Source organism: Tursiops truncatus, chromosome 18, assembly GCF_011762595.2.
Source record: "Tursiops truncatus isolate mTurTru1 chromosome 18, mTurTru1.mat.Y, whole genome shotgun sequence".
Lineage (NCBI taxonomy): Eukaryota > Metazoa > Chordata > Mammalia > Artiodactyla > Delphinidae > Tursiops > Tursiops truncatus.
In genome coordinates, this window is record NC_047051.1 from 9710909 (window position 1) to 9731025 (window position 20117).

General features: G+C 37.9%; 1 long non-coding RNA gene across 1 annotated transcript in view; it reads right to left on the bottom strand.

Annotated features, from left to right (window-relative positions):
* Positions 1-20117, bottom strand: part of LOC141276978 (uncharacterized) — a 75261-nt gene that overhangs the window by 8751 nt on the left and 46393 nt on the right. Inside the window, exon 4 of the long non-coding RNA XR_012327468.1 lies at positions 15700-15807. This is a non-coding gene — a long non-coding RNA (uncharacterized lncRNA). The remainder of the gene's footprint in view (positions 1-15699; positions 15808-20117) is intronic.

Below are 20117 nucleotides of genomic sequence, written 5' to 3' on the forward strand. Positions count from 1 at the left end.
TAAGAAGTGGATTTATTTAGAGAGAAACACACTCCACGGACAAAGTATGGGCCATCTCAGAAGGCGAGAGGCACCAGGGTCTGGGGTTGTCAGTTTTTATAGGGGTGGGTAATTTCATAGGCTAATGAGTAGGAGGAGTGTTCCAACTATTTTGGAGAAGGGGTGGGGATTTCCAGGAATTGGGCCACTGCCACGTGTTGACCTTTTATGGTTGGCCTTGGAACTGTCATGGCACCTGTGCGTGTGTCACTTAGCATGCTGATGTGTTACAATGAGTGTATAATGAGGTGCAAGGTCCACTGGAAGTCAAATCTTCCACCATCTTGGATCTAGTTAGTTCTAAACAGTTTTTGTCATGTCCTATGGCTATATCATTCTTTCAAAGGTTGTGCCCTGCCCCCTTCCCTCCTGTTTCATTAGGAGGCAGTATGATGGAGGGCTTTTGTAAATTTGAAGAGATTTCAATATCTTCAGGGCCTGAGGAGAAGAAACTCAGTGAAGATTACAGATGCAGTTACAAAGGAGCAGGGATCCTGAGGAGGGGGCAAGCATGGACCCAGGAGTGCCTGATGGGGAGAAGACATGGAAGGTAGATACTGACAGCTTGGCTGAGGTGGACCAGTAGGGCGACAGCTGACAAAATTAGAGCAGGGAGTGGTGACAGAATGTAAGGGGCATACACATCTGCGGGCTTCCAGGTTTTTTGCGGGTATGAAGGCCAGGATGAGGGAGGTCTGCAGCTGAAGAGGGGGTACAGGGTAAATCTGTTTACCAACTGAGAAGCAACATAGTGTTCCCTTTTTGTAGTCCTCGGACTATAGTCTCATACTCAAATATATTTATACTTTATATAAATATAAAACTGTTCTGGGGACTTCCCTGGCTGTCCAGTGGTTAAGACTTCGCCTTCCAATGCAGGGGGTGCAGGTTTGATCCCTGGTGGGTGAGCTAAGATCCCACATGCCTCGTGGCCACAAAACCAAAAAAACATAAAACAGAAGCAATATTGTAACAAATTCAATAAAGACTTTAAAAATGGTCCACATTTAAAAAAAAACTTAAAAAAATATATAAAACTATTCTGTAGTTATTTCACAAATTCATCTCTCTCCTCAAGCAAACTGTGAATACTGGAAAATTAAGACCTGCCTCTCTCTATTTCTTTTTAGGCATTATGGTACAGTACATCAGAAAGAGCTGGGGTTTTGAGGTAGACACATTGGGTTTGAGTCTTGAATCCAACTCTGACTATTATATGGTTTTAGGCAACTTTTCTCACCTATCTGAGACTTAGTTTGCTTATATGTAAAATGGAGATAATAATATAGACCTCATAAGAATGCAAAGATTAAATTTAAAAATTGTGTACCATCTCTCATCCATAGCCTCCAGGACTAGATTGGGTACATAATAAGCTTAATATATGCCTTCTAAGTAAAAGAGGAACCTGGAAAACCTATGCACATCTACATGAAAATATCCTCTCTTCAACTACTATATTCAGTTTCATATCTAACTTTAAAAATACTGCCCACCATTAAAGAAAGTATGGAAAAGAAGTCATTCTGTCACACCCTAATTCCGTCCTTCAGTGATCATACCTTTCTCCTCACAGTTATATGTGCTTAAGTAAGAAATCCAAATTAAGAGTTTGGTTTGGCTCTTACCACATGGCGGGCCTCCTTAGGCAACATCCCCCCAGGTTTGACTGCTTCGTAGGCCTATTTGCCTTGGCTTTCAGGCTTGTTTTTATAGACCAGTCCTGCCAGCTTTTAAGATTATACAAGATTATAGTGGCATATTTTATTTAATGCTTCATTTTCTTTATAAGAGTGGTTTTTGGTTTTTAAAAAACAAAATGCCTTTTAAGTCTGATGACTTGTTCAGCTGAATATAGGCCAACTGAGAAGAATTGGGTCACCAAGTTCTGGACACAGCCCTGGAAAATGTCAGGAGTTGGATGGTCTACTCTTCTGGCCCCAGCTCAAGTAACTTCCTGAATGAATCTTAAGTGCTTTAAGAAATAAAAGCACTCTTAAGAACTTGTTCTTAAGAACAAGTGATATTGGCTTTGGGGGAGCATCCATTTCATTTTGAATTTGAAAACCACAGGAAAATCAATAGTTTAAGGATATGCCAATAACAGATGACGTATAGGAGATAATAATAACATAGTATCACTACTTTTATCTGTGTTAATGGAGGTCTGGGACTTTATCCAGCAAAATATAATTTAACATCATCTTTAGATATAAATGATTGTATAGATACTTTGCTGCATTTAAATAAGAAAAGAGAAGCATTTCCTAAAAATGAAGACTTAAAAAAAAAGGTGAAGAAGGTGGTATTTTTGGTCCAGCAATTTGGTCCTCAATAGCAGAAAAAAAATGGCCTGAATTCTTCTTGCTTCTCTGTTCCTGCCAACCTCTGCATAAAGGTGCTGATGAGTAGTGAAAAGAACAAAAGGAATGTAGTAGGAAGAAGAAACTTAAAAAGCAAGGCTACAGGGAGATCACCTCCGTGCTTTGTGACCACCTAGAGGGGTGGGATAGGGAGGGTGGGAGGGAGACGCAAGAGGGAGGAGATATGGAGATATATGTATAAGTATAACTGATTCACTTTGTTATAAAGCAGGAACTAACATAGCACTGAAAAGCAATTATACTCCAATAAAGATGTTAAAAAAAAAAAGCAAGGCTGATCAGTTTATGATATGAAACTCACAAGCTAGATAGTACTTGAACAACCAAAAGATGACTTTTTTTTTCTTGTATTTACTTAATGCCTTGTCTCCTAACTTTAAGGGCTTCTGACTTGTGGCGGCTATAAATGCACGGGTTGGATCTTCTGCTCAGGGAGCTATAGCCCCTCTAGATCCACCACCTCCTTGGTGTTGAGGCCATACTTCCTGCAGGCTGCATCCGCCCAGTGAGTGAGGTTGGTGGGGATACCAATAGAGCCCTTTCTAGCCAGAGGCAGGATACTCCCTATGGACAAATTTGTTACAGGACCTTCCATTGGTCTGGCCAAACCTTTCTTGGAACCGCAGCTGGTCTGCAACTCCTCCTTCCCTCTCTCCTTCCATAAGTGCCAGACTTCCAATACAGTAGGGAGGCTCTTCCCAGCTTTCTTTGCTCCTGTTCCCAACAAGCCCCTTGCATGTCTAATCCTACCTTGGCATCTACCTCTTGGCAGACATGAATTAACACATTCATCCACTATCTTGCATTTGTTTTATGGTCATAAGCAGGTATTTATGTACAGAAAAGCTGAAGCAAAGAAAGATTTAATAAACTGCCAAAGGAGATAAGATAACTCAAAGACCTTAGGGTTCCATCTTAGGGCCTGGGGCTCCATCTTAGGGCCTGAAGCTCCTGATGCCCCGTGGTCTTTCACTTAACAAATATTTATTGAATGCCTCCTATATGCCTGCTCTGGACCTTATCCTAAGAATAAAGGGCTCCTTTGAGTGGCATGCTCAGGTCTGTGATATAATAAGGTCATTCTGCTGCAGATTGGAGAAAGAATTCAAGGGGAGCAAGGCCAGATGAGAGGCCAGTTTGGAGGCTGGTGCAGTCACCAAAGAAGAGATAATGGTAGCACGTGTGAGAACAGCCCCAGCGTAGATAAAAGAGGTTGGGGAATATTTAACAGGGAAATATGAGAAGAGAGATTCAGCATAGACTTACTCCTCACCAGCCCTGGGCTATACTCTGGGAAGACAGGAAACAATAGACATTCCCAACTGTCCAGAAGCATTTGAATGACTTCTGTTCAAAGATGTGTGTGTAAAGGAACTTTTGCTTGACTCCAGTCCCTTAAAGCCCAGAGACATAATGGAAAACAGGAGGAAAAAAACCTCCCACACCAATAAAACAAGAAAATGGCCATATGCCTAAACCACAGACTATGACACACAGAAGTCAATTACAGTGGGAAGCTCTGCCAGAATGAGGGTGCTGAGAGCAGCCCCAAAACTCAGACTCTGAACAGGATGCAGACTTCTCCAAAAATAAGTGTCACAGTAGTGGAAGGTCTGGCCAGGCGACCCTCTGATTAGAACAACCAGTGCTAGGAGAATTTGGGAGAAGCAAGAAGTGCCTTGTGTGATGTGTCTTATGGACACCCGGGTCTGGATTTCTCTTGGAAGGGCCCCTCTGAGCACTGAACTGCCTGCGAAACGTGTTTATTATTATTATTTTTAATCTTGTGGGTTATTTTTCATTTTTACAGCTTTACTGAGGTAAAAATGACATAGAATAAACTGCATAGATAATGTAGTAAATTTGGACATATGAATATACCTGGGAAAACATCATCACAATCAAGATACTAAACATCTGCCTTCCAAAAGTTTCCTTGTGCCCCTTTGTAATCATCTTCCACAGCCTCTCTTGCCTCCCAGCTCTAGTCACAGACAATCAATGACCTGTCTTCTCTCACTATAGACTAGTCTGAATTCTTAAGAATTTTGTATAAATGGAACAATACAGTATTTACTCTATTTTTTCTGGCTTCTTTCACTTAACATAATGCATTTGCGATTCATCCGTATTGTTTTATATATCAATAGCTCCTTTTTATTGCTGAGTAGTAGTCCATTGCATAGAGATATTACAATTTGTTATTCATTCTTCTATTGATGGACACCTAGGTTGTTTCCAGTTTGAGGTTATACAAATAAAGCTGCTATGAACATTTGTGTACAATTCGTTGTATGGATATTTTCTTCCAGTGGAATGATGGAATTTTGATAGGTGTCTGTTTAACTTTTTAAGAACTGCCAAGCTGTTTTCTGAAGTATTGTGCCATTTTACATTCCCGCCAGCAGTGTGTAAGAGTTCTGGTTACTCCACATCCTTGCCAACACGTGGTATGGTCAGTCTCTTTAATTTTAGCCACTCTAATAGGTGTATAAGGGTATTTAATTTTTTGTGGTTTCATTTTCATTTCCCCAATAACTAATGATGCTAAGTGGCTTTTTCGTGTGCTTATTTGCAATATGTATGCTTACTTTGAAAAATGTCTTTTGAATCATTTGCCCATTTTTTAAATGGTCGATCATTTTTTCATCATTACATTTTTAGAGTTCTTCAATTATTCTGGATACAAGTCCTTTATCAGATAAGTGATTTGTGAAGATTTTCTTTCAGTCTGTGGTTTATCTCTTCATTCCCTTCACAGTGTCTTTATTTTATTTTATTTTTCTTTTTTTTGCGGTACGTGGGCCTCTCACTGTTGTGGCCTCTCCCGTTGCGGAGCACAGGCTCCGGACGCACAGGCTCAGCGGCCATGGCTCACGGGCCTAGCCGCTCCGTGGCATGTGGGATCTTCCGAGACCGGGGTCCGAACCCGTGTCCCCTGCATCGGCAGGCGGACTCTCAACCACTGCGCCACCAGGGAAGCCCTTCACAGTGTCTTTTGAAGAGAAGTTCTTACTATTGAAAATGTCCAGTTTTGTAATGAAATATTTTTGGTGTCAATCTAAGAAATATTTGCCTTACCCAAGGTCAGAAAGATTTTTCTCCTGTGTTTTATTCTGGAAGTTTTACAGTTTTAGATTTTACATTTGTCTATGATCCCTTTTGAGATAAATTTTGTTAGTGGTAAGAAGTCTGGACCAAGATTCATTTTTTCACACATGAATATCCATATTGTCTCAGTACCATTTGCTGAAGAGACTGTCTTTTCTCCATTGAATTACCTTTGTCCCATTGTCTGTCTCCTTTGCATTACTTTATATTTTCATGGTGTCATTTTATCTCCTTAATTGGTTTGTAAGCTGTAACTCTGATTTTTCTACTTGTTGTTGATTAGGTTCTTAGTCCTTGGTTTGGGATTTACAGTTTACATCTTTGACTTATCGGTCTACTGTCAAGTAGTATCACACAACTACATGTATGGTACATAAAACCTACAACACTTCACTTCCATAGTCCTTCTTCAGACTATTACTTTCAGACATTTTACTTCCATATCTGTGATAAACCCCCAAATACACTGCCATTGTATTTGCTTTAAACAATTATTTTTAAAGAGATGTAAAATATTTTTAATTGCACTTATCTTCATATTCATCATTTCTCACACTCTTCATTCCTTTGTGTAGATCCAGATTTCCTTCTGGTATCATTTTCCTTTAGCCTGGGGACTTCCTGTAACATCTCTTATAGTACAAGTCTGCTGGTGATGAATTCTCTGATATTTTTATGTGTAAGATAGTTATTTTACCTTTATTCGAAAGATTTTTTTTTCTGGGTATAGAATTCTACTTTGACAGTTTTTCTTTTAGTAAACATATTATTCCATTGGCTTGCCTTGTTTCCAAACAAAACTTGAGGTCATTTTTCTTCATTCTTCTGCATAGAATGTGTCTTTTTTCTCTCTGGTGGCTTTTAAGATTATCTTTTTATCATTGGTTTTAAACAATTTCATTATAACGTGCCTTAGTGTAGTTTTCAGTTTTTTTGTGCTTGGCGTTCATTGAGTATCCTGATTTTGTGGGTTTGAAGTTTTCATCAAATATGGAAAAATTAAGCCATTATTTATTCAAATACTTTTTTGTTTTCCCCTTTTCCTTTTCCCTTGGAGCCTCCAATTACATGTATATTAAGCTGCTTAAAGTTACCTCAGAGCTAAATGATATTTTTTAAAGTAAATTTTATTTTTTAAAGCAATTTTAGGTGTATAGCAAAACTGAGTGGAAGATAGAGTTTTCATATACTCTGTCTACATAAACACACATTTATTATAATTGATGAACCTACATTGATGCATCATTTTCACACAAAGTCCATAGTCTACGTTAGAGTTCAATCCTGGTATTGTACATTCTATGGGTTTAGACAAATGTATAACATGTATCCAACATTAGAGTATCATACAGAGCAGTTTCACTGCCCTAAAAAGCTTTTCTGTTCTGCCCATTCATTCTTCCCTCTCCCCTAACCCCAGGTAGCCACTGATCTTTCCCTGTCTGCGTGGTTTTGCCTTTTCCAAAATGCCATATAGTTGTAATCAAACAGTGTGTAGCTGTCTCATATTTGCTTCTTTAACTTGGAAATATGCATTCAAGTTTCCTCCATGTATTTTTCATGGCTTGATAGTTCATTTCCTTTTAGCACTGAATAATATTCCATTTTCTGTATCACAGTTTACTTATCTATTCATCTAGTTGTCCCACCTACTCAAAGACATCTTAGCTGCTTCCAAGTTTTGGCAATTATGAATAAAGCTGTTCTAAACATTTGGGTGTAGGATTTTCTGTGACATAAGTTTTTAACCCCTTTGGATAAATACCAAGGAGCATGATTGCTGGATCGTATGATGAGAGTGTGTTTAGCTCGTAAGAAACTTCCAAACTGCCTTTCAGAGTGGCTGTACCATCTTCCATTCTCACCAGCACTGAGTAAGAGTTCCTGCGGCTCCACTTCGTCAGCACTTTCTGTTGTCAGTGTTTTGAATTTTGGCCATTCTAATAGGCGTGTAGTGGTATCCCACTGTTGGCTCAATTTGTCTTTCCCTGATGACATATGATGTAGAGCATTTTTTAGATGCTTCTTTGCCATCTGCATATTTTCTTTGATGAGGTGTGCTTCCCCCGCCACCCCGCCCCCACCAACTCTTTTCTCTGTGTGTTTCATTTTAGATAGTTTTTATGCTTTCAGTTTCACTCACTGATCTTTTCCTCTGTAGTATCTCAACTATTAGTCCCATGTAGTGCATTTTTTTACTTCAGACATTTATTACTAGAAGTTCATTTTTTAAAATATATACTTTATGTCTCTACTTAACATGCTTAATCTTTCTTCTGGCTGCTTGAACACATGCAATGTGGTTATGATAGAAATTTTAATGTCCTTGTCTAAGAATTCTATCATCTGTGACATTTCTGGGTCTGTTTCTATTTATTAATGTTTCTCCTCACATGAGCCGTATTTTCCTGCTTTTTTGCATTCGTGGTAATTTTTAATTGGATGCCAGTCTTTGTAAATTTTTCCCTGCTGAGTGCTGAATATTTCTGTATTCCTATAAATATTATTTAACTTTGTTCTGGCATGCAGCTAGGTTAGTTGGAAATGATTTAATCATTCCAAAGCTTGCTTTTAAGCTGTGTTATGTGGCATCAGAGCAGTAGCCTTTATTCTGGGGCTAATTTTCCCCCATTACTTAAGCGATTTTCTTGAATACCCTACTCAATGTCCCGTGGATTACAAGGTTTTTTTCTCTCTGGATGAAGAGATTACAAACTATTCTCACCCCCTGGGTAAACTCGGAGATGGCTATCGCTAATCATTTCTGGTGGTTCTTCCCCCGTCTTTGGGTAGTTTTTTCACCTTCATGTGCTGATCAGTAGTCAGCTGCAGATTTGGGAGTGGAGAAACTCTCTACAGCCTCTTGGAGTCCTTTCCCTCTGTGAAGGGCTTCCTCCAGTGCTCTGCTTTATATTCTAGCTGACCTGGCCTCCCTGTAGTCCCAACGTTTTCTCCCAAGTCAGGGAGACAATCAAGCTCCCGCTTGGGTCCCCCCTACCTTCACTGCAGCCTAGAAATTTTCCTCAGGCAGTAAGCTGGGGCAATTGCAAGGCGCATCTTGTTTCTCATTTTCCAGGGTTCAGTTTCCTGTGCTGCCTGATGTCCAATGTCTGAAAACCTTTGTTTTACATGATTAATCTGTTTCTTTAGTTGCTTCCAGTGTTATTCTATTTTATCTGTAAGTGGAAGTCCCAAATTGTTTTTGGAAAATTATTTTCTATCGTCTATCTATCTGTCAAGAGATTTATGGAATGAAGGTCAATAATGCTAACAAAGATTGTTTCTAGGTCATGGGATTGGGATGATATTTTACTTCTTTCTTTGTGCTTTTCTCTTTCTTAATTTTTAATGTTGACAATGCATTGCTTTGACGTTTAAAAGCAAACCATGGCTCGTTTCTCCAACAGAACATTTCCTATCCCCAAATTTTTAAAAAGGCATTAACATGTATTTTTTCCCTAGGTTTCTAAAGCATCATGCAGAATAAACAATTTTAAAACAGTGAAGAAAAAGAACAATATCTTTCTTGCACTAAACCAAAATTGCCAATTCTCTACTTTAAAACTATGTTCTCTTACCTGAAGTCCCAGCAATTTTAAGCCTGCTTAAAGACATAAATGTGTCTGATATCCATATAATGGAATAAAAAGGAATAAAAAAATCAGCAATAAAAAGGAATGAGCTATCTATAAATAGATGAATCCCAAACATTAGGTTGAATGAAAGAAACCAGACAAAAAGAGCACATATTGTACAAATTCATATTTGTAAAATTCTAGAAAATGGAACCTAATCTGCTGTGACAAAAAGCTGGTCAGTGGTTGTGTGGGGATGACAGTAATGAAGGAGGGATGACAAAGAGGCTGCAGAAACCTTTAGTGTGATGGATATGGTTGTTATCTCAGTTACGGTGATGGTATCCTTGTTTTATACATATGTTAAAACTTATCAAATTGTATATTTTAAATTTGTGCAGTGTATTGTATGTTAATTATACCTCAATAAAGCTGATTACAAAGAAAACAATTATTTTTAAGTTAAAAAAAGTCTGTGACATATATCTCTTATAAATTCAGAGAGGAGAGGAATTAGGACATATTGAACATCTGCTCTGTGCAGGTCAGTGCTAAGTGCTTATACTAGGTTTTACAATCCAGTCTTCACACCAACCACGAGAAACTGGCATTACAATTCCCATGTTTTGCAAATTAGAAAACCTAGGCTCAGGGAGATTAAGGGCCCCTCAGTAGGAACACTGACATTTAAATTTTTATTTCAGATTTTGCCGTTTCTACAGCGGTACACGCCTCTCAGGGCATTTTTGTCTATTAGGAATCCTAAGCATTATTTATACATGTAATTTTGTAACAATATTCTGGCTTATTGTGTTTTTTTATGAAGTTAGGTTATAGGTTAGGCTCTTGATCCTAGATGTTTTTTACAGACTACTCAAGATTGAGATGAAATATTTGAATTTGTAATACTGGTTTTTGTTTGTTTCTGTTTGTCACGATACTCATGTTTACATAAAATTTAAAACCTAAGATAGACACAACACTTTGTAGAATGGCAAGAAGAACCAGAAATCATTGTTTCATTTAGAGAACGTAACACGTTCGTCATCTGTTAAAGTCCAGAATAGTTTGATTTGCAGCAATCTCCATGGAATTGGCTTTGTCATAAAATAGAACTACATGTTTTTCTCTCTAATTGTTCTTTGTATTATAAACATACAACCACAATAAAGAAGATACAAACTTGAATATTACTTCTCTATTCATACTTTCCAGCCTGCCTCCCATGCTTCTATTTCACAAACCCTGCACTCTGCCCTGTCTGTTACATCACCCACTTCTCTAGCCATATATTCTGCCTTTTGCCTCTAAACTTGTATTTATACAACTCTTTCTTCCTGGAATGAAGTTCACCTTAAAAACTTCAACATTCTTTAAAGAGTTGTTTAAAGCCTCCCTCACTCAGCCTGGTGTCTTTCCTGTTCATCCTGACCAAAAATTATCAACTCCCTTTTCCCAATGATTGCTTAGAATATTTATTGTCTATACCATTCACTTAACCCTTAGAGATCACATACCGCCTTATTAGTCTACACACTAACTTTACTCTTTAGCATTTTACTTTATTTTATAATTTTTAATTTTTTTTTTTTTTGCTATACAGTAGGACCTTGTTGTTTATCTATTTTATATACAGTAGTGCATATCTGTTAATCTCAAGCTTCTAATTTATCCCTCCCCCCTTCCCCTTTGGTAACCATAAGTTTGTTTTCTATGTCTATGAGTCTGTTTCTGTTCTGTAAATAAGTTCATATGTACCATGTTTAAAAATTCCACATATAAGTGATATCATATGATATTTGTTTTTCACTGTCTGACTTACTTCACTTAGTATGATAATCTCTAGGTCCATCCATGTTGCTGCAAGTGGCATTATTCATTCTTTTTTATGGCTGAGTAACAGTCAATTGTATGATATACATACCACATCTTCTTTAACCATTGATCTGTCAATGGACATCTAGGTTGCTTCCATGTCTTGGCTATTGTAAATAGTGCTGTTATGAACATTGGGATACACGTATCTTTTTGAATTAGAGTTTTCTCTGGGTATGCATTCAGGAGTGTGATCAATGAATCATATGGTAACTCTATTTTTAGATTTTTATGGAACGTCCATACTGTTCTCCATAGTGGCTGTACCAATTTACATTCCTTTTCTACACACCCTCTCCAGCATTTATTATTTGTAGACTTTTTGATGATGGCCATTCTGACTGCTGTGAGGTGATACCCCATTGTAGTTTTGATTTGCATTTCTTTAACAATTAGCGATGTTGAGCATCTTTTCATGTGCTTTTTGGCCACCTGTATGTCTTCTTTGGAGAAAGGTCTATTTAGGTCTTTTGCCCATTTTTTGATTGGGTTGTTTGTTTTTTTGATATTGAGTGAGCTGCATGAGCTGTTTGTATATTAAGACTCTTTAGCATTTGAAATGATCAGAAGGCAGGAATCCTGTCATATATGTCTTTGCCTCTCATTTGAGTGCCTTACTCTTAGTAAATGGTCAATATGTATTTGGTGAATAAATGAATAAGTAAATGATTTTCAGGCCTCTAGAAGTGCCAAGGAAATTTAGAGAAAGCAGGGGCCATCTGTATAGAACTCACTACAGTAACAGAGATCTGGGGTATGCTAACAGCGGCCTAGATGTGCAAAGCAAAACAAACAGAAATGTGTACATGCACATTTTGTTGCTGGATCCTCAAGCAACCTGGTGGGAACTAGTGTTTTATCCCTTTTGGGTGTTAAAATATAGGAGGTCAATTGTTACTGAAATACCTATGGATCAAATGGTGTGATGTCTGGGATTTACTTCAAAATAAGCTGGTAAGGGGCTGGGAGAGTATACTGATGAAAAAAACTAGATTTCTGGTAATTATTGAAGCAGTGGGATAGATAATAGGGTTTCATTATACTAGTCTCTATAGTTGTCTGTATTCGAAGATTTTGAAAAAAAATTTAAAAATATTTAGGTTAAAGCAATAAGACATGTGCAATGAAGCACAAAATATTCTCTTTTATACAATAAGTAAATTAGTTTTATACCTATGTCCCTCCAAAACTTATTCGATCAAAGACAATAGAAAAGTCAACAGTTGGAAGGAATCTGTTTCCATGCTGCATTGCTCTTAAAGCACTGAAATACTGGAGCCCTGTGCTGGTCTTATGCTACTTTTGCATAATGATACTACGTATTTCTTTATTCATTTAAAAAATGTGTTGAATGCCTACCATGTGCTAAATACCACATTAGGTACTACAGTACCTGCCTATGAGAAGCTCTGGTCTAGCAGGGATCAGATTACAGGTAGTCAATAAAACCTTGGATTCTCCCCATTTTATATAAGCACAGCCACAAGCCAAAAACTTGGGAATTATCCTTATTTCCTCACCTTCCCTCGTTCCATATATCTGATGTATCATCAAGTCCTATCTACTCTACTTTCCCTAACATCCTAATTTTCCTCTTCTATCCTTATTTCTACCACCTTCTTTTCTTTTCTCTTCATTTCTAGCAATCATCACGATCTGTTGCCTGGGTTACAGCAGTCTCCTAATTGGTCTTCTTGCTTCTATTTTTGTATCCTACCATTCATCTTCTAAGAGTAATCTTAAAAAATACATACTTCAGATAACATTCCTCCCCACTGCCTGAAAGCCTCTAATATGTTCCCATCGCATTTAGGATGAAACTTACAGTATCTGGCCTCTCTGATTTGAACTCACAACACTCTACTTTCACTCTGCAGCAGACCTGCTGGGCTGCCTGAAGAAATGACTTGTGCTACACTACAGATGTATTCAGGTTGGTTGGGAAATAAAATCTGCTGATTACTCTGTATACTACATATTATCTCTCCTAAAGAAATACAGCAGTGTATAACTGGCACTGCCATAACCATATTACTATCAGATGTTAGGTTAAGGTACTTGATATTAAAAAAAAAATAAGAATAAAATATCACTATAAAATTCCCCTATGCTCCTAGCAAGTAGTTATAAAGCATTTTCAGACTTACAGCCTCAACGTTACACCCATGAATTGAATGTGCTTACTATTTATTTGTACTTTATTATATCTCACTAAACTTTCATATATTTGCATACTAACATCACACAGAAGTTTAAAGGCTGGATAGCAGTTAAATAAAAATCTTGAAGTGAAAACAGTAAACTATAAACAAAAAACCAACAAGCAAGCTAATCTAGAAAAGTAGCATGATATTATATCATTAGTTGGTATTTCTAAACTGATGTCAAAGCAGAAAATGCAACATAAAGTACCCTAGGGAAGAGAAGAAGGCTTCTGTGAACTCGAAAGTCTTTTAAAGACCTAAATACAAATTTAAGACAATTCAGAAGGGAAACACACACTTGGCATTTCTTCCTGACCCTCAGTCTACATAATAGCAAAAATAAAAATAAAAATTTCCCCAAAAGTAAAACTAGTGTATAGTTTGAGAGCAGATCCTTTTATTTTCCAAGAGGACACTGAACAGATGGGACATCTCCTCCAGAAAGCTCTCTGTTTGGTGGGCAACTGGAAGGACTCACATGGGGGGTTGATGGTGAAGTTGGACAAGCCTAAGCACAGCACAAGAACTTCCTTCTCAGGGCAAAATGAGGGCACTTACTAAATCTGTCTCAGGTTGGATGTCTTTGGATTGTATATTTAGGCTAAGGGCATAGTAATAATAATGGAAACCATTTGGAAGTGGGTAAGTAGGACGGTAGAACTTACCCTGTGCCAGACACTTAGAGACCCTTAACTTGTAGCATCTATTTTAATCTTCACAAAAACTCCATTAGGCAGATGTTATTATATCTCCACTTTATAGATGGTAAATATATTTGATATTGTCTGAATTATATGTCTTGGCCTCCTCAATCTCTGGGACTGATGTAAGGGCATTTTTGCCCTACTGTTCAAGGGGATGGTCATTAAGATCTTTACATTCCAGTCACCTTTTGGAAAACTCTAGTGTGTTATAAGACTTTTGTTATTTGAGCAAATGTTAGAGCAAAACTGGCAGCAAAGGTGCAAGAAATAAGGGCAGTTAAAATCAATGCACCGCTTTTTAGCAACTGCCTTTGTTCACAAGGACATAATCATTGATTCTATGTGAATGACTTCCGAAGAAGCTATTACCACCCTGAACTCTTCCCTTCAGGTCTAATCCTACATATCCAAATTTCCAAAAGACTCTTCCAGGTGCATATTCTTCTGGACATCTAATTCAGTATTTTAAATCAGAATTCGTAATTTCTCTTCCCATCCTACTTACCCTCCCTCATGCCTAATTTATCAATATATTAAAGACACTGATATCTTTACAGGAATTTGAAACATTTTAATCCTCAGATTTCATCTCTTACTGCACTCTCCATCCAATTAATCCATTGACACTTCTTGTAATACTGAGCAACCATCTGTTGTTTCCTCTCTGTGAGGAATTCTCACCAAGGGAATGAGAGCAGAGGGATATGGTAACTTCCTGGCCAAGGCCTACACCACCCTTTCCTTCCTGCTATTCCATAAAGGTGAGCCACCTGCTAACCAAGAACATATTCCTCAGACTAATGTGCTGAGTCATTATTTATTTGGGGGATTTACTTGTTACTGCAGCCTAGCCTACCCTAATACACATACTATGTGCTAGGCATCGTGCTAAGCATTTTATACGGATTATCTCATTTAATCCTCAGAATAATACTATAAGGAATATATTAATATTATTACTATTCCTTTTTTATAGAAAATAAAACTGGAGTTTATGTAGTTCAAGAAACCTGTGCTTCACGAGTAAGTTTCAGAAGCAGGACTGCCTTATTCCAATGCCCATTTCTTAACCAATACAACATGATCTCTCTCACCTATAAAAAAATAAACTTCAATTAACACGACACTGTACATCAACTATACTTCACAAAAATAAATTAAAAAAATAAATAAACTCCAGTAATTTTAAGAATCAAAGTTATGATGCCATGGTTTCTCTGTCTTTGGACCTTTTTAAGAGATGTTCAAGAGATTTTGGCTTATGGAACCACTGAAAGACCAGTTAACATGGAGTCCCCCTCACCCAGAGTATTGGTAGGAAGAATTATACAACTGGAATAACTTACACTTCATTCAACAAATATTAAAGGAACCGTGTTTACCAGGTACTTCCAAAGACATTGCGTACATGATTGTGAAGTGGAGACATTGGTGAAGAGATATTAGAGCAGAGGGAACAGAAAAACAATAAAGGTATAGTTGCGTGCAAGAATCTGTGAGATAACAAAAGCAGGCATTATTATCTCACTTGACATAGGAGGAAATTGAGATATTTGTCTTAAGATTAATCTAATCTTATACAATGAGCTAATGACAGGGCCAGAAGTAGGACCCTGGTCCCCTGACCACAAACATCCCAAGTAATCTATTCCAAGCAAGATGGACATGAGGGGAGATGATGTTCATAAGAAACCAGCTGTACTGTTTTAAACGAGTCACTGTTAGGTTGATCTTAAAATATGCATAAGATTTTTAGCCAAATGCTTCTGTTTTTTTCATAGGAAAAGACAAAGAGTATGAAACTGACCTCACTCTATAGTCACAGAGGCAGGGATCTGTCTTCAGCGACGTGTTACAAAGATCTTCCTGCGTGATGCAAAAATAGAAACCAGCCATGCAGAGCAGCACCTGACTCCTGCGAATGCATGACAGCGATGGTTGAATTTACATCGTTAGCTTCTAAGCACACAGATCAATTTAAGTAAGTTAAACTCTCAATTCTCTTTTTATTTGCTGGGTTCACAGTGCAAGTTCTACTTCTAGAATGGGAAGGGATACCTCCCTCAGAGGGTTCTCTCCATCCTAAAATACACTGTGTTTCAGAAGTAACTGATTACCAGAGTGGATACATTGACCATTCAGTCACATTAGCTCCCTGCTTTTTCGGCTCTGGGGGGGAAAAGGCATGTGACCATCTGATTTTATTCCTGTCTGCAATGCAGACAAACATATTTTCATTTTTTAAAGCAAAACAAAATGACCTTCTGGAGAAATGTTCAAGGATCCTTTCGAAACAGACACAAATCTTTGCAGTGTTAATAAGCCAAGCAGCATTAGAGATACTTCTAACCTAAATTTGCTACTTTCTACATAGCTGAAACACAAAATGAAGTCAATTATATAGAAAGAATATTCTTTTATTTTAGATGCTTTTTACATAAAGCCAATTTTCAGAGAAAGATACAATATCTATAACTATGTGAATTCATTTCTAAAATAGAAGGCTGGCAAATGAAATTACATTGTACACTCACCTTTCATCAACTTATAAAACAGATGGTGCTTTTCTTTTTTACCTATAATCTCCTCAAGAGTGTGGATGTAGCCAGTTTTTTGTTGTTGTGGTTGTCTTTGTTTACTTTTCATAACAAGTCTTTTTTATTTGAGACTTTGCCCTCAGTTTGTAATTATTTTTCCAAAATTCAATGATAAAAAAGAAAAACACATGCCAGAATTTCTCAGCCTTGACACTACTGACATCTGAGGCTGGAAAGATTTTGTCATCACAGTGGGGGTGGGGTGGGGAGGTGCCCCGTGTGTTGCAGATGGTCAGCAGTATCCCTGGTCTCTACCAACCAGATGCCCACCCGTAGCACCCTCCCCCAAGCTGTGACCTGTACAACCCCAAATGTTTCCAGACATTGCCAACTGTCCCCTAGCAGGGGCGGAGGAGCAAAATCACCCAGTTGAGAACCACTGACATATACTGATGCTGCTATATAACTCAGTGCAGTTTTATTGCTCAGTACTGAAAGCTAAGACAGGCGACACTCCCTCATACAGCAAAAGTGCATACAGGAAACACCCTCAGCTACTCAGCTCTCTAATCCATTTAGGACGGTGTAGAATCATGTGTATGTGAAGATGGGACCTGGGGCTCTTTAAGTGTGAAGCTGGTCAAACATTGACGAGAATATGTGTAGACAAATTATTCAACCTGTGGTTTCTCCATAGTCCTGGTGTTCAGTTTAGTCCTGGCCAAGTCCAAGAGGAATGTGAAATTGTCTCAATATCTTTGACTCCTTTCTGGTTCAAAGGTATTTGTAGAAAACAGTCTATCCCGAACTCAGGTAGCTCAGGTATTCCCTCAAAGGCTCTGACATAGCCTCAGAAACTTTACCCTTGAGTGATTTCTCCATAAACATACACTGAAACGAAACTATAGGTTTTGGAAAAAGTTAGGCCTAAAATACTTATGATCCAGGGGTGTTCTTAGACTTGCTGGTTGGCTTGTTGATTCATCATTTATCCAGTGTGTACCATGTTCCAGGAACAGTGCTAGACACAGGGGATACAAGAATGAGTAGGATACCATCCTGCCTCAGGGGACTGGGTCTGGGGTCTGGAATGGAAGGAGCATTATCATTTATTAAGGGTCTGCAATGGAGCCCCATGTAATACAAAATCCAGATTAGGTAGTATCATCTATACTTTAAAAACAAGGAATTAAAACTCAGAGCTGTCTCATTTCAGCTCGATGCTTTGTGACAACCTAAAGGGGTGGGATAGGGAGGGTGGGAGGGAGGCTCAAGAGGGAGGGGATATGGGGACATGTGTATGCACATGGCTGACTCACTTTGTTGTACAACAGAAACAAACACAGTATTGTGAAGCAATTATACTCCAATAAAGATCTATTTAAAAAAAACAACTCAGAGCTGTTAATTTGTTCAATTTTACAGAGTTAATAAGTGTCAGACCTCACATCTGAAGCCATATTTGTCTGACTTCAAAATACATACTTTTAGACATAGTTGTAAGCTATAATTACAAAAGAATGTGCTAAGTACACCAATGAAAATATGTATAAGTTTCAACAATGATACAAATGAAGAGGAGGTTAACTCTGCCTTGAAAGGTAAGAGATCGCTTCACAGAGGAGTATTTATACCAAATCCTTAAGGATAAATAAGAGTTATTTTTTCATTTCTCATTGACTTGTTCAAATGGTCAACAGTCGAAAGATACTGAAAGCCACCTACGTATACAGGCACTGTGCTGAGAGTTAGAAGGTTTAGATAGTGCTTCTCAAAGTGTGGTCCCTGGACCAGCAGCATCACATCACCAGGAACTTGGTGGAAATGGAAATTCTCAGACCCCACCCCAGACATACAGAAGCAAAAGCTTTGGGGATGAAGCTCAGAAATTTGTATTTTAATAAACCCTTCATGTGATTATGATGAATCTAAAAGTTAAGAAGCACCGGTCAACTCACTGCACAACAATTTATTACATAAAAGGTAAATAAACTTGAAATCAGTGACATAAACCAGAGCTTTCTATCAGGTGTGCCATGAACGGGTTACAGGTGTGCCAAGATCTTGATCCCCTCTACCCCTATGACCCCAAGTAGGGTTTGGGGGTAGCCAATGCCCCAGTTCATTACTTCCAGCTATGAGAAGCCTCATTAATGTACTCTCAAATGCTGAAAGAATATCTATTGTATCTTCCCTGAGAACCACAGTGTGAAATGTTTGGGAAGCTCTGGTACAGACAATAAGAGCCATCACATTTAAAGGAGATAGAAAATGCTTTGGATGGGACAACTTAAGAAGTATTCATTGAAGAGATAAAATAAAGCGCCTTAAAATTCTCGGGTTCTCCTCATAGTGAGCAATCACATGTCCTCTCTTTAATCCCACTACACTCACTTGGATATGCGCCCTGCCTTCAATTAATGAAAAAAAAGAAATTGAGCCTATCCATTGTTAAGTAGAAAACATTTTTAGGAATTGGAGAGAATAGACACCAAAAAATCTACTTCATATGGATTACAGACATAAATGTGAAAAGTAAAATACTAAAGATCTTACAAGAAAATAGAGAACATCTCTTTGACCTTGAAGAAGTCAAAGCTTTCTTAAACTGAACATAAAAGGCATTCATCATAAAAGAAAAAAATTGATAAACTGGACTATATTAAAATTTAAAACTTTTCATCCAAAGACATCAAGAATGAAAAGTCAGTTCATATAATGGGAGAAGAAACACACACATTTAATAAATATGTATATGAAAAAAATATTCACATATGTCTTACACATCAAATAAAATATAGACCGAATAAAAAAATGCACAAAATCCTTGAAGAGACACAAAGAAGATATCCAAATGGCCAACAAACATGTGAAATTATGTTCAATATTGTTGGTCAGGAAGGAAATGAAAATTGAAACCACAATGTGATACCATTACACACCCAACAAAATGACTAAAATTTAAAAGACTGACAATAGCAAACATATTTTGGAGAGGTATGAGTGCAAAGTAGCACAACCACCAGCAGAAGTTTTTCGGCACATCTACCAAAAGTGAATGTGTATTCACTATGACATAATAACTGCACTCCTAGAAGGACCCAGAGATGCATATCTATGTGCACCAAAGTCCTCTTTGTAATAGCCCCAAATTAGAAACTACAGAGATCCATCTACAGTATAATAGAGAAATTAATCATGGTATATTCACACAATGGAACATGTAGGACCTCAATAAATAATTGTTGAAAAACTGAATGAAGAGTGAATGAATGAATGACTATAAAAGCTTTATGTGGTTTTCTTTCCAATGAACTCTTCAGGTGGCAGCCAAAGTGATCTCTGGAGAACACAGATCTGATGATGACAATTTGCTGCTGACAGCACTCAGCATAAATTCAAGTTCCTTGGCAGCACCTGCCCCTCCCTCCATGTCCTGGTTCCTAGCTTCATCTCTAGGCCCGCCTTTTGTCATTCTCAAGTGCGCACACTGCTCTATCCTTACTGAAGGAAGGGCAGCTTCCTGGCTCTTTCACCCTTGAATGTTTGCCCACTCTGTTTCCTGTTCCTAGAATATCTTCGTCAGTCCGTTATGCTAACTTCTTTTCCTTCTTTAGGGTTTACCTTGTTATTATCTGATTGGAAAACATTGACTATCTCAGCTTGAATTAAGAGCTCTGTGCTGCAG